Below are 14,346 nucleotides of genomic sequence, written 5' to 3' on the forward strand. Positions count from 1 at the left end.
TCTCCTGTTTTGTCTCCCACGAACACAGCACCCTGCTGTGCTTAAGGGAGTTAAGCTGTGCGATCTTTGAATATCCTGTGCTGAATCTACAACAGCATCCACCGAAACCAAGAAATTGTTGTACCCCTGAAGGAATCTTTGGTGTCAATCAGCTTCTAACAAAATGGATCCTAGCACGACCCACGCGTATTCCCACTTCGTTGGTTACATGATCAAAATGCATCCCTCGAATCTGGATGTTACATTAAACAAGACTTCACACGTAATGACTCCTCTCTCAGGAGCTCTAAGATAAGATACAGGTGTCGTCCATGATGTCCCTTTCTCCTGGAAATAATCCAGAACGTCGTAGATAAACACGATCAATTTATGTGGTCCATAAAACTGCTGGTGTGTTGATTAACCCAATGGTTATGGTGTACAAGATCGCACTGGCCGTATTGCGTTTGATATGCCGTTCCGGAACATCCTTCCCTTGGACTTCTATCTGATAATAGCTTGTTCGTAAATCAATCCTCGAATGGAAGCTTGTCCCTCGCAACTGGTCAACAGGTTGTCATTACAATGGTTGAGGCAAACAGTTCTTGGCTGTTGCCTTGCTGAGTTCTTGATAATCAGTACACCTACTAATAGGCTTATTTTCACGGATATAACTGGGGCTCCCCAAAGCGAAAAACTAGGTCCTACAAACTCCTGTCCAACAGTTCCTAAAGTTGATTAGACAATTCTTGCAACCCATCGTGGCGCAAGACGGTATGAGTACAAGTAAGCAGGGCTACCCCTGGCGTGATGTCAAACTGAGATTCTGCCTAACAGTTATGGAAGCAAGTCCGAAAGCTCCTCGTGTAGCACGCCGAGAGGAATCACGAACAATTGGTGGATCCTCGATCCTATTTTCCTTAGCCTTAACATCAGTAACGGTTGCTAACGTTGCGGGGTAATCCCTCCGTAGACACTCCTGGGCCTTCATTGCTCATATGATGCTAACCCTTACACCACTCTGACACTTCAAAGTATAAAGTGACGCAAAAGTTCCTTCCCTCAAGGTATATTTACGTGATATCAAGATAACCAATCTACACTACTACTGCATCGAGACCATCAAGGATAGTAAAAAGGTAGGTCGATGTCGAACACTTGTCCTACAAAGTCGAGCTTGCATCCCAAAGAACATACAAGGCTTCAATTGACTTGCCATCAGCCAGTTCCATAACAGGTTTGGTTTCGAGAAGCATCAGGGTTAAACGGAATCGAGATGAAGTGGTTAGCTACCCATGCAAGCTACCATGTTATTATTATGCCTAGCGTCGCCTACGCCAATCCTAAATGCCCTTCCACAAGCACCACTATCGGTGTTGTTGTTACGATCACGCGGATTCCCAATACTGTCATCGTTCCCTTGGTTGTTGTTGTTTTGAATTATCAATGGCCAATCCATGTTGTAGGCACCTTCATTTCCATACTATAGGCCACTATTACAAGTACCCTGGTGTTGCCATGACTGTTGCCTCTAATGTCGTTGCTTGAAACGGAACCCTACGATCTTTCACCAACCAAGTCCATCTTTCCACATTCTGTTCCACGCCCCAGAGCGCTAATCACTGTGCTGGTAGTCACACATTCCACACTGTAATCAGTTGTCACCGCTTATGCCTCAATTGATTTGTAAGAGTCGACTCCCATAAGTCTCTTGCCAGGGTTAAAGATTCGATTAGCGTCAAACTGCTGATGTCCGTTGCTGGTAATCAGGGTCGTCCAATACTAAGGTTGGTAAGGTATTACGCTCATCCTCTTCTCCATCGCTCTTGCGAGTTGACTGAGTAATACACGGTATGTTTCCAGAGCGTTGCAGAAGTCATCGCACTTCAGGGTCTAAGACGTTAACGCGCTAGGTTCTAACAAGCAAAGATAGGTGAGGAAGGTATAGACCAATCATTCGACGCGGAGGCATCCATCTCAGGGACGTTCGTACAAGCACCTAACATCCTACACAGTTCGCTAGGCGTTCAGATGGGTGTTCAGGTAATACTCGATAGCATCGAGATTCGTAAGGGTTCAAGAGGAAGTGTAAAGATCATGTTCAAGTAGGAGACAATCACTGCTACGACTCCTATAGACTGTTGTGTTTCACATCAATCAAATAATGTAACGGAACCCTTTTTTTCACCTGTTAAGCCTCACTGGGACTCGAATGCACCCCACACTATTATTATGTGTGCACCCACAATAATATCGTGATTTGCATGCTCATCTCAGTTCCTCCTAACTCATGTCAAATGGTTCCTCAAATTCAAGTAATAGGACAAGGGACACCACAACATAGGTTATGAAAGTTCGAGGAAGTATCCCACTAGCAAGGCACATAACATAGGTTGGTAACATAGAAACTCATACTTTAGTGCCAAGTGTGCTTTCACGTGTAATGTTATACATAAGCAAACACAAGATATGCTATGCAATAGTAAACGAGAAACAAACCTTGCAGTCTGGAGCTGAGTGTCATGGTCGTATTCGCGTATTCTGAAATGTTCGGTTATAGTCTGGTTTTACAACAACGTTTTAAAACCAAGTTCACTATAACCAGTGGCTCTGATAACAAACTGTCACACCCCCAAAATACCATTTGCGAAAACACTGCGGGACATGTGACGTATCAGGATTCGAGCCACCAATCACATTGAACTCATAAATATGTTTAAATAAAACTTTCTTTCATTAACTTGAAGTGTTACAAAGCATTACATATAATTCATTGTATACAGCGGAAGCATATCATTTATTAAGAATTTCATAAATCACGTGTACAAAACCGTTAGACTTGTTTTGTGGTTCCAAGTATCTCGACCCATGACCACTCCAGCATCCCAGATAGCAAGTCCATGTCAAGAATCTAACGACCTGCAAGCATGCAGACAAGTGTGTCAGACGACGCTGGTGAGTTCAAAGTTTTGTTAACGCGTTTAGTTACCAGATGTGTGTGTTTACAGCAGTTCAATGTTTAGTTTTGATGTTGTTATTACTCGATTACCGTATGTGGCGACTAGATGTGAATGCCCAACCCCAATGCCTCCATTTAGGCATTGGTCATGATGTCAAGGTATCAAACAACCTTGAATAGATGTAAGGGGTCTTATATGTACACGATGTGAATGCCCAACCCCAATGCCTCTAACTAGGCATTGGTCATGAAGTCCAGGTAATTAGTTCACGCCCGTCCTTTCGGCCCGGTGTGAGGGTGCCAAACCTAATAGCGCTATCAACTAAATACCTCGTTGCTTCTTCAGCAACACGGTAGATGTACGGGGTCTTACATGATTTATACTGTGTTCAATAACCAACATCCCAATTAAACAGTTTACCCAGTATCCCCTTCAGAAACGTTTACCAGCTGTCCCAAGCCACCGGGACGCATGCTTAGAAAAGTGCAGTGAACTCACCTTCGATTGCTCGGTATGTTATGCTATGTTATCCGTCCAAGTTGGTCAACCAGATCCTAATGGGTTTATCACTAATAATCAGTTTTGGAAACACATTGATCACGCATTCTTCGTTCACATTACACAAATAGTGTACAAGTAAAACACATAGTCATACACGTATTCCAATCATCCATACACTAGTAAGCATGTTTCATGTTTCACATAATCAATAATTCAATCGCAAAGTCTAGTGTGCATCCCATTAACGCATCAACAAATGGCAGATAAGGCCCAAACAAAACATGTAGCCCAGTTGAGTGTGCGATGATACTCCAAGTGTGCGGCTCACACCCGCTACGGCCCATGTGTTTACCAACTCTAAAGAGTTTTGCGAGACTAACCCAAGCCCACTTAATCCATGTTTAAATCCCGCCGCCCAGCCGTTCATTGAATGGCCCAATTAACTCCCATGGGTCCATTTAATCAAGTTCACAATTAACTCATTAGCCCAAAACAGATTTTGTATGTTACCGATTTTCTAACTAATAATCTATGGCAGTTATTGTATTTATAACTATTCTATACAAAGCAATTATTATAATAGTCCCACCATGTACATCGAACCACTAACAGAACATCAAAGGTGTCTTCAATCAATAATTACACACCATCCTTTTAGTGGATAATTTACATGAATTTATATTTGAACCCTTACTTTATTCGATCATGTTAACAATTAAATACATACTAACATTCGATTCTCACAAACTCAGTTTATATTCATGATTAATTCCTCAAAATCATTAATGTCGAGCCACACCAATTAATCAACAGTTGTCCAGATCTAATGCAATTTATGAACAAATCCTAGGACCATGCTTTAGTCTATACACATCAACACATATTCATTAACATCTAATTTAATGCCCCTAATAAATCACATATCATAATCACCAATAATTGTTTGTCAATAACAATCACCAAATCCATCATCGTTTAACATCATGCACACAAAAAGATCAAAAAAAATTCACCAATTATCATGAAGTTTAACAATACTTTAACAATTAAGATTTACTAACCAGTGACTTGATGGAACAAGATTATGTTTCGGGGGGCCTCTTCTGCCGCACGTAATGAATGGATGGGGTGATGATAGTTGTTTAGGGTTTACAACTAGTGGTGATGTGAAAATACCAAATACATGATTTACATAAATATGAGAAGGAAAAATAGGAGAGTTGGGTTAAGTTAATTAAGTATGGCAGGTTGGGGCCACTAAATACCTTAATGGATTTGGGCCGAGAGGTATTAGGAAGTAATTGTGGAATTAGGCCAAGTTAATTTAAGTGTGGGTGCATGTACTTCGACTGGAATAGTTTTGGGCTTCAGAGGTTTGGGCAGTCCAATACTCAATTAAAAGGTATAAGGGTGCGGCCCACTAACGTAAACAAATGGGGCAAACCGTTTCTAATTAAAATAATTGTAATTAGTGCTTAATCAAATTCAACAAGTAAGTATAATTAGTAGTAATTATAATTAGTGTTTAACCAAGTTCAACAAGTAAACGTACAAGCTTACGTAGCAACACTGCAATCCAATTGTAACAGAAAGTGATTCGGAATTAAAGGCACTCCTTTGGAATACGGGTTGTCACAACCCCCTTCCAGGGTGATACTTTAAGCAACACCTTATCACCTACATCGAAGTGAAAATCTTTGCGCTTAGGATCCGCATAACTCTTCTGCCTATCCCTGGCAGCTTTCAAACGATCGCGAATCTGAACGATCTTGTCCGTCGTCTCAAAAACGATTTCTGGTCCTTATAGTTGGACAGCTCCAACTTCCGCCCAACAAATAGGCGATCTACACTTTCTACCGTATAAGGCCTCAAAAGGCGCAGCTTTTATGCTGGAATGGTAGCTATTGTTGTAGGAGAATTCAGTCAGTGGTAGGTTCTTATCCCAACTACCACCTAAGTCGATTGCACATGCACGAAGCATGTCTTCCATAGTTTGAATAGTACGCTCACTCTGACCATCAGTCTGAGGATGGTAGGCCGTACTAAAATTCAAACGAGTGCCCAATGATTGTTGGAAACTCTTCCAAAATGTGACGTATACCTAGTATCTCTATCGGAGATAATAGATACAGGTATACCATGTAACGCTACAATCTTATCAACGTATAATTGAGCTAACATATCGGAGCTATATGTTTCCTTGATGGGTAGAAAATGAGCTGACTTCGTCAGTCTATCTACTATGACCCATATGGTATCATTTCCCTTTCTCGTCTTTGGTAACTTGGTGATGAAATCCATTGTCACCATTTCCCACTTCCATTTGGGAATTTCAGGTTGTTGAAGTAAACCTGACGGCTTCTGATGTTCAGCCTTGACTTGAGCACAAGTCAAACATTTAGCTACATGCTCTGCTACGGACTTTTTCAAACCAATCCACCAGTAGTTTGCTTTTAGGTCCTGGTACATCTTATCAGCTCCAGGATGAACGGAATATTTAGAGCTGTGGGCTTCCAGGAGGATAACATCCCGAAGTCCTCCGTAAACTGGAACCCATATTCGTCCGTTTAGTCTTAGCATCCATCTTTGTCGTAGGATAACTGCTCCTCAGTTACTCCTAACTTCTCTTCAGGATAGTTAGCTTCCAACACAGCTTCCTTCTGTGCAGCTAACACCCTTTCGTTCAAATTATTCCTTATTTCAATGCGCTTGGCATTGATTCTGATCGGTTTCACTCTTTCTTTTCTGCTTAAGGCGTCGGCAACTACATTTGCCTTGCCTGGATGGTATCTTATCTCACAATCGTAATCATTTAAAGTTTCCATCCATCGCCTTTGTCACATGTTCAACTCCTTCTGATTGAACAAGTGCTGAAGGCTCTTGTGATCCGAATAAATCACGCACTTGGTTCCGTACAAGTAGTGTCTCCATAGCTTCAATGCGAATACAACTGCACCCAATTCCAAATCGTGGGTGGTGTAGTTCTTCTCGTGCACCTTTAACTGACGTGAAGCGTAGGCAATGACTTTACCTCTCTGCATGAGTACACAACCCATACCAGTGTGTGATGCATCGCAATACACCACGAATTCTTCTATTCCATCAGGCAATGTCAACACTGGTGCATTGCTCAACTTCTTTTTCAAAATGTCAAAGGATTCCTGTTGCTTAGGGCCCCAATCAAACTTAATCTTCTTACGAGTCAACAAAGTTAGGGGCGCAGCAATCCTTGAAAAGTTTTCAATGAATCGCCTATAGTATCCTGCTAATCCTAGGAAACTGCGAATCTCGGTAGGAGTCTTTGGCTCCTGCCAATTCATGACTGCTTCTACCTTTGCGGGATCTACTTGGATACCACGCTCACTCACCACATGTCCAAGGAATTGGACTTCACGAAGCCAAAATTCACACTTTGAAAATTTGGCATAAAGTTTCTCACGGTGTAGGAGTTTGAGAATACAACGAAGGTGTTTCTCATGGTCAGCTTGGTTCTTCGAGTAGATAAGGATGTCGTCAATAAAGACGATAACGAATTTATCTAGATAAGGCTTGCAAACGCGATTCATGAGATCCATGAATGCGGCTGGTGCGTTAGTGAGCCCAAAAGGCATCACTAGGAACTCGTAATGTCCATAACGAGCCCTAAACGCTGTCTTGTGTACGTCTTCCTCCTTGACCTTCAACTGGTGATAGCCCGACCTCAAGTCGATCTTCGAAAAATAGCTTGCTCCTTGCAACTGATCGAACAGATCGTCGATCCTGGGTAACGGATACCTATTCTTGATAGTGACTTTATTAAGCTCACGGTAATCGATGCATAGACGCATCGATCCATCCTTCTTTTTAACGAACAAGATTGGCGCTCCCTAAGGAGACGAGCTAGATCTAATAAAACCCTTAGCTAACAGATCATCCAATTGCGTCCTCAACTCCTTCATCTCCGTTGGTGCCAACCTATATGGTGCTCTTGCTACTGGCGCTGCACCTGGAATGATGTCTATTCGAAACTCCACTTGCCTATCCGGTGGCAAACCGGGGAGTTCTTCAGGAAATACTTCAGGGTATTCTGAGATGACAGGGATGTCTTCAATCTTAGGCTTTGGCTCATCAATAGTAACTTGTGCCATATAAATGACACATCCCTTCTGTAGACATCTGGATGCCTTGAGCATGGACGCTTGCTCAGGCAATCCATGCTGAGTATCTCCTTGGATAGTGAGTGACTCACCAGACGGAGTCTTAACTACCACTTGCTTCCTGTTGCACACAATCTGGGCTTGGTTACGCGATAACCAATCCATGCCTATCACTATATCTAATCCAGCTAGCTTAAAGGGAAGCAAGGATAACGGGAAAGAATGATTCCTAATGGATATAACACATCCATCTAGAACAGTCGAGGCGGTTTCTATGGTTCCATCGGCTAATTCCACCTCATACTTCACACTTAAGGTTTTAACAGGTAGGTTTAACGACTTACAGAACTTATCATCTACAAATGATTTATCTGCTCCTGAATCAAATAGAACTCTAGCAAAAACATCATTTACAAGAAAAGTACCTGTAATGACGTTGTCGTCCTGAACTGCTTCCTTCGCGTCCATTTTGAAGACTCTTGCATTGGTCTTCTTTCCCTCATCGGCTTTCTTAGCATTCTTTGGGCAATTAGGTCGGATGTGCCCTTTCTCATTGCAACCATAACAAGTTGCATCCTTAAGTTTCTTACAATCTAATGCCTTATGATCCGGGGACTTACAAATCCCACATAATTTCTGCTGGGATTGAGATCTAGACTCCTGCCTGCATCTCCCAAAATGATGCTTCCTACAAACCTTGCACCTGGGTTTCTCACCTGACTGATGATCTCCCTTCTTGAATCCCGACCCTTTCCTGTGGTCGTTGTTCCCTTGGTGGCTTTTCTCCGATCTCCGTAAGGTGCCGTCCTCACGTTTCCTCTTGTTTTCCTCCGAGCTCTTAAGGGCTCTCAACCGGACTACATCCTGTGTGAGTGAGAGAGATAGATCAGCTACCGATCTGAACGTCGTAGGCCTCGATGCCTTAACGCTCGCCTTGATCTCTGGTGCCAAACCCCCAATAAAACGGGCGATCCTTCTTGGCTCTGGGGTCACTAGGTATGGCACTAATCGAGATAGAGTGTTGAAGGTAGTAAGATATGCCTGACAGTCGAGGTTCTTCATCACCAGGGATACGAAGTCTGATTCGATCCTTTCGACTTCGTGTTGCGGGCAGAAATTTTCTTTACTGAGGGCCACGAACTGTTCCCATGACATACTGTAGAGGGTGGCCTTTCCGGCAGCTTGCAAAAGAGATTTCCACCATGCTAGAGCGTCCCCTTTGAATGATTGGGACACGTACTTCACTACGTCCCGATCAGCACACCCGCTGATATCTACAACCGTATCCATCTCATCTAACCAGGTCATACAGTCGACCGCTCCTTTCTCCCCAGTAAAATCTCTGGGTTTGCATGAGACGAAATATTTATACGTACAGGACTTGCTGTGCGTTTCATGCTTCTGCTTGATCTCCTGTTTCGGGATACTGCTGTGGTTGGAGGAGTGATTATCCTCATCATTCTTCTTCGGCTCATCTTTCTTTGATACATCATTCTTAGAGGGCGGCTTGCTATGAGCCTCTGAATGATTCTTGGATTTGGAACGTTGTACGGTTCGGGTTCTACTCCGAGTCCCGCTCGATTCCCTGAATTGCCTATCAATGGCCTTGGCCACAGCATTTTCTACTAGTGCTTGCAGTTCCGCACCAGTTACATGAATTTTTGTGTTATCTGGGTGTTCCTCAGAACGACTGTTTGTTTCTTCCGATTTTGCCATGTAGCTTTTAAGAGCTACAATAAAGTAAGGACAAGGTCTATTTAGAAACCTAACAGTATTATCGTTCTTGACGATTTATTAACCATGGTAATAATAGCCATAATAGTTAATTTATTTAATTTCATTCAGCACTTTTAACAGCATTTATCATAGAATGAAATATATATATTGGCACAATAGGCCTAGTCACTTCGGACAAATTTCTAAATTTTAAATTTAGATTTTTATAGGATTAAAATTTGTATAATTAAACAAATAATCCTTTACTTGGCAGGGAGTTATAAACCACAACTGCCTTTTTGTTTTATATGACATAGTCATAACCCGTAGGCATCAAGTCATAATCAGACCTGTATACAGATATAATCTGTGAATAATTTTATTAAAAGGGTGGCTTGTGTGATTTTACAGATCACGCTTGGCCAAGAATGTTAACATGTTTACAGATGTTAACAGAGATTTGAATCTTTTTAACCAGGCTTTACCATATTGGCCAGGCCTTTTAATAAGACATTCAAGCTAGGTTTTACCTTTTTAAGATTCTTATTAAAATGGTAAATTAAAATAATGATTGATATTTTTCACTTATTTGTATATTATGTTCACGCATATAGATAAAATGAAAAACTTAAATTAACCATTTTTAAATAAAAGTAGACTAGTACAACTTTGCCCTAGACGGGACTTTTACTCAAATAACATGCCCACGCAGGGGCTAAACCAAATAACAAAGCAAACAAACAAACAAACAAACAAAACAAAACAAACCCACGCAGGGGTTAAACAGAAACAACATACCCACGCAGGGGTAGAACAAGAGAAATATACCCACGCAGGGGTAGAATACAGGAATAAATGTCCTTGCAGGGACATGAGTAAATGAGCTAACAACACAGGATTTAATAATCCTTCTTACCCTTACCCTTGATCAAGTCAACCATCTTCTTGAACATTCCGCGGTTATGTCGGCGATCTTCCCGCATTTCCTGTCGCAACTCACGTCGCACGTCGTTTATCCCTTGCAGGATTTCTTGGACTTGCGGTGGAGACATCATCGGCGCCGGCGGCGGTGGCTGATACTGCGGTGGTTGAGGAGGCTGCGGCTGCTGGTATCCATGCGGTGGGTATCCAAAAGCTGATTGTCCCGTAGCCCAGGGACCTCCAAAAGCACTCTCCTGATTGAGAGGGTTGTAGCCCGAAGCTATCCAGTAAGGATCCCCTGTATAGTCATAACCTGGGGGAAAAGTCGGCTCGAAAGGGTTGAACTGTGCTGCGCTAGCATACGCAGGGATTGGCTCTCCAAACTTCTGCGGTGGCAGTGGCGCAATAGGCGCATAAGTCACCTCTGAGACGGGATGCTGAGATTCTCCCATCTCTGACTCCTCGTGAAGCGGCGAGTAGCGGCTGCTACCTGAATGTCGAGGGGTGCCAATGCGTATCCCTCCACGCGTAGACATACGGGCGTTCCTCCTTTGCCTCTGAGGCGGAGGAGGCAAAACCGGAGGTGGTGGCGGCGGCGGAGTGACTACGTCGCGCCAGAATCCCTCTGAAGGATCCTGCTGCTGAGGCTGCTGCTGAAGCTGCTGCTGGGAGTGATGCTGTGAGTGCACAGGAGAGATGTGGTAGGACTGGTGCATGGGAGAGTTATGGTAGCTAGGGGTATAAACCCAGTCGTGCTGCTTAAACCTCTCCTCGTAGCTGTCAACATCATTGTAAGGTGATCCCCTGAACGGTGACCCATCAGATATCTCAATGGGGTGGTTCGGTGTGCCGGACGGTGGCATGGAAGGATCGGTATCCTCATCGACCTCCATCTCATTGCCACCCGAAAAGTGGTCTTCAGGTCCAAGTGGGTTATGACTCACTGGTTCTTCCAAATAGGCATCAGGGTTGTACAGGCCCTGATAGACGGGTGCTGGGTAGTCATAAGGCGACTGGTGTAGAGGAATGTAGGATTGGTGGGAGTTGTGGGGCTCATTTTCAGAATGAGGCCCAAAAGAGTGTGGTAGGGAAGGTGTGGTACTCAGTGAGTGCCTGGCGGGTTCAGCGAACGATCTCCAAAGATCTCGGGCATCAGTGTTATGGGATGTTGATGGGGCTCGCCTATGCGAAGGCCCTGCCTCATGGTCATGAGAGGTGGCGAATGCTCCTCGTCCGCTTCCTCGTACACGTGGCGGCATCTTGAACCTGTCAAAAAGATCAAACAAGTGGCACAACAAAATATATAAGACAAAGTTAGAAAAATAAAAGAAATTCGAACATTTCCTAAGTTCTTTGTCTAGACTCGAAAATCGAGGAATGTGCAATTGTGTAACTGAGATTAAACACAAAAGACTAGTGTTTAATTCACTCAGCGTTGGCTCTGATACCAACCTGTCACACCACGATTCTCCACGTGTCACCGGTGGGCCCGGTGTGGGGTATGGTGACGTAGTTGGCATCATCATAGACAAACAACACAATATAATAATGCACAGCGGAAGCAGAAATAGATTCATTTCAACTTTAAATAAAATGTAATATTAAATATCACGAGTAGTTGAAACGGATCCACAGGCGGATCAAATAAAATAAGATAATTGTTCAACAGTTTTATTGTCGTCCGAGCTTGCGAGACTATTGTGGACGCTCTAGGAAACAGCCAGCCTAGTACGTGTAGTACCTGCACTTAACCTTTTGGGAAAATACGTCAGTTTACACTGGTAAATACAAATTAACTGACTCATTTTGAAAATGATTGAAAATTGATTTAAATGCACATGGCATAAAATATTTTTATAACTTGGGATAATTATGCAATATAAACTTGTGAACGAATTACATGTTACTCGTGTGTTCAGTAGCCCGGGATCTTGTCCGGGTTAAAGATTAATAGACACACCACATTAAAGAGTTATACACGACGGGTGTACGCCTACACCCCGTGCTCTGGTCGTGTCCATCTCGTAAGATAATGCCAAGGATATCCGGGACATGGTCATTAACCCCCCAAAGGCTTTAAGTAAAACAAGACTGTTTAAACGAGCCGATCCAACTATTCAATTAAACACCCAAGGTGCAAGATTGGTACGCTCGATCAAGCGGTATTCTATATACCGTACCCCAAGCCCGTATAGGGAAAATAAGTTAAAAAGTATTTACCTGAGTAAGTATGAATCACAATTGGTAAGTGTAGATAGCTTTTACCGGGCCTCCTATTCTGGAACAAAGGTTTATAATAACCTATTAGATTCCTAACGGGTCTTTTATTTAAGCCTAAGCTTGACCGGTTAGTTTTAAGGACGATACGGTTCAAGCGCACGATTAAGCGAAGACCGGATAGAATGTGATTTAGACCCGACAAGTTTGAATACTTGCATAATATGGGTATACTAAATACATTCTGGATTTTGAAACAAAAATGATAACGTTTGACCCGTTTCGGTCAATTTATGCAAACTAGTTTCATAAACCGAACCGAACGCAAAAAGAGCGTTACGGGTAACCAAAAGAGTCATATGCAAGTTCCCTGAGATAATATGCTTTAAATATGATATAATATCAGCAAGTTATGTTCTATTATGCCCCGAATGAATTTAAACTCAATTTATGCCTTATAAGGGCATTTTGGTCATTTAAAATGTTATAAAAGAGTTAAATTGGAAATCTGAGTTACAGGTCTGATTTATATAGTAAATATACTTAGTTTGACATATTATAACAGTAGGGTATGACCCGTATGCAAAACTTATCATTTAAAATCAAACTATGCACCGTAGGGGTATTTTAGTAATTTCACAAGGGCTAAAAATGTCAAAACTGGAAATCTGAGTTCAAAATCTTATACTTACTGTTATTATATGGAAATATGCTAAATACATCAGTAGGTATGAATCTTATGTGTTTAATATGGGTATAACGCATACTATGCGTTAAAAACGCTTAGAAATGCGATTTAGAGTCGTTTCCGGGTTTTCAAAAGAAAGCTAAGATTTTTATATTTCCAGAATGCTCAAAATAATTTATTTAACAAATAAAATCAGTAGAAAAAGGTTTGGGGTCAAAAGGACTTATAAAACTCATTTTATGGCTTAAACGGTCAAAACCGGCATTAACCGAATCAACTTAGCGACCTATGATACGATCAGCCAAAAATTAAATAAAAATCTTCAAAAATCCCAAAATATTATATAACATCAGTGGGTAAAAAGTTTTATACCAAAAAGTGGCCTTAAATAGGTTATACCCTAAATGCGCCGTTTATTTAACATAAAGATATTGTTTTACGATATCGGCCATAACTCAAAATCTGGACCACCAACTGATCTCAAATTTTCGGTGCAAGTTTATAAATCAAGAATAAAGGTTTCTACTCTTTCACTTTTCCAAAAATCACGTTTTATATCAAAAAGGGCAAAATAGTCAACTTTTAAGCATAATCGGAAACATGCATATGAATCGGTTAAGCATAGACTTAAGTTGTAAAAATTCCAGAGAGTTAAACATAAATAAAAATGGTCAAAAATAAACTCCAATACAGATCTCAAACATGCATGCATGGATCCGAATCGAGAGTCAACGAAAAAGTCGTTTTATAAGACTTTCGGTTCCGATCCGAGTTTATACTAAAGATTGTCGAGTTGATCATGATAAAACACATTCTTATATTCATTATAAAGTTATTTTTGATGATCAAACTGATTGCATGTCATCTACATTACCATTTATGCTATATTTCGCAAAAACCATTTCTGTTGACTTTTTAAGAACAACTTTGACTCGACAAATAGCATGCTTAGAGTGGGAATCAGAGAATACCCTTTTGAGGGCTTGTTTCCCACATAAATACCAACATATAAGTGGTTTCAATTTGAGAAATGACAGAGCCAAATTCGTTTAATCGAAAAGTCAAACTATATGAACAACGGATTGACTTTTTGCTAATAATCTATGATAGAACGAATTAGAGAGGGTTATGAATGCTTACAAAGGTCCTAATGAAGCCTAGATAGCACTAGGAAGTAGCCTTGCCGATCAGAATGTCCCTGGAGAAGCCTTGTGAATTCTTGAAGTTG

The sequence above is a fragment of the Helianthus annuus genome, chromosome 2, assembly GCF_002127325.2.
Source record: "Helianthus annuus cultivar XRQ/B chromosome 2, HanXRQr2.0-SUNRISE, whole genome shotgun sequence".
Lineage (NCBI taxonomy): Eukaryota > Viridiplantae > Streptophyta > Magnoliopsida > Asterales > Asteraceae > Helianthus > Helianthus annuus.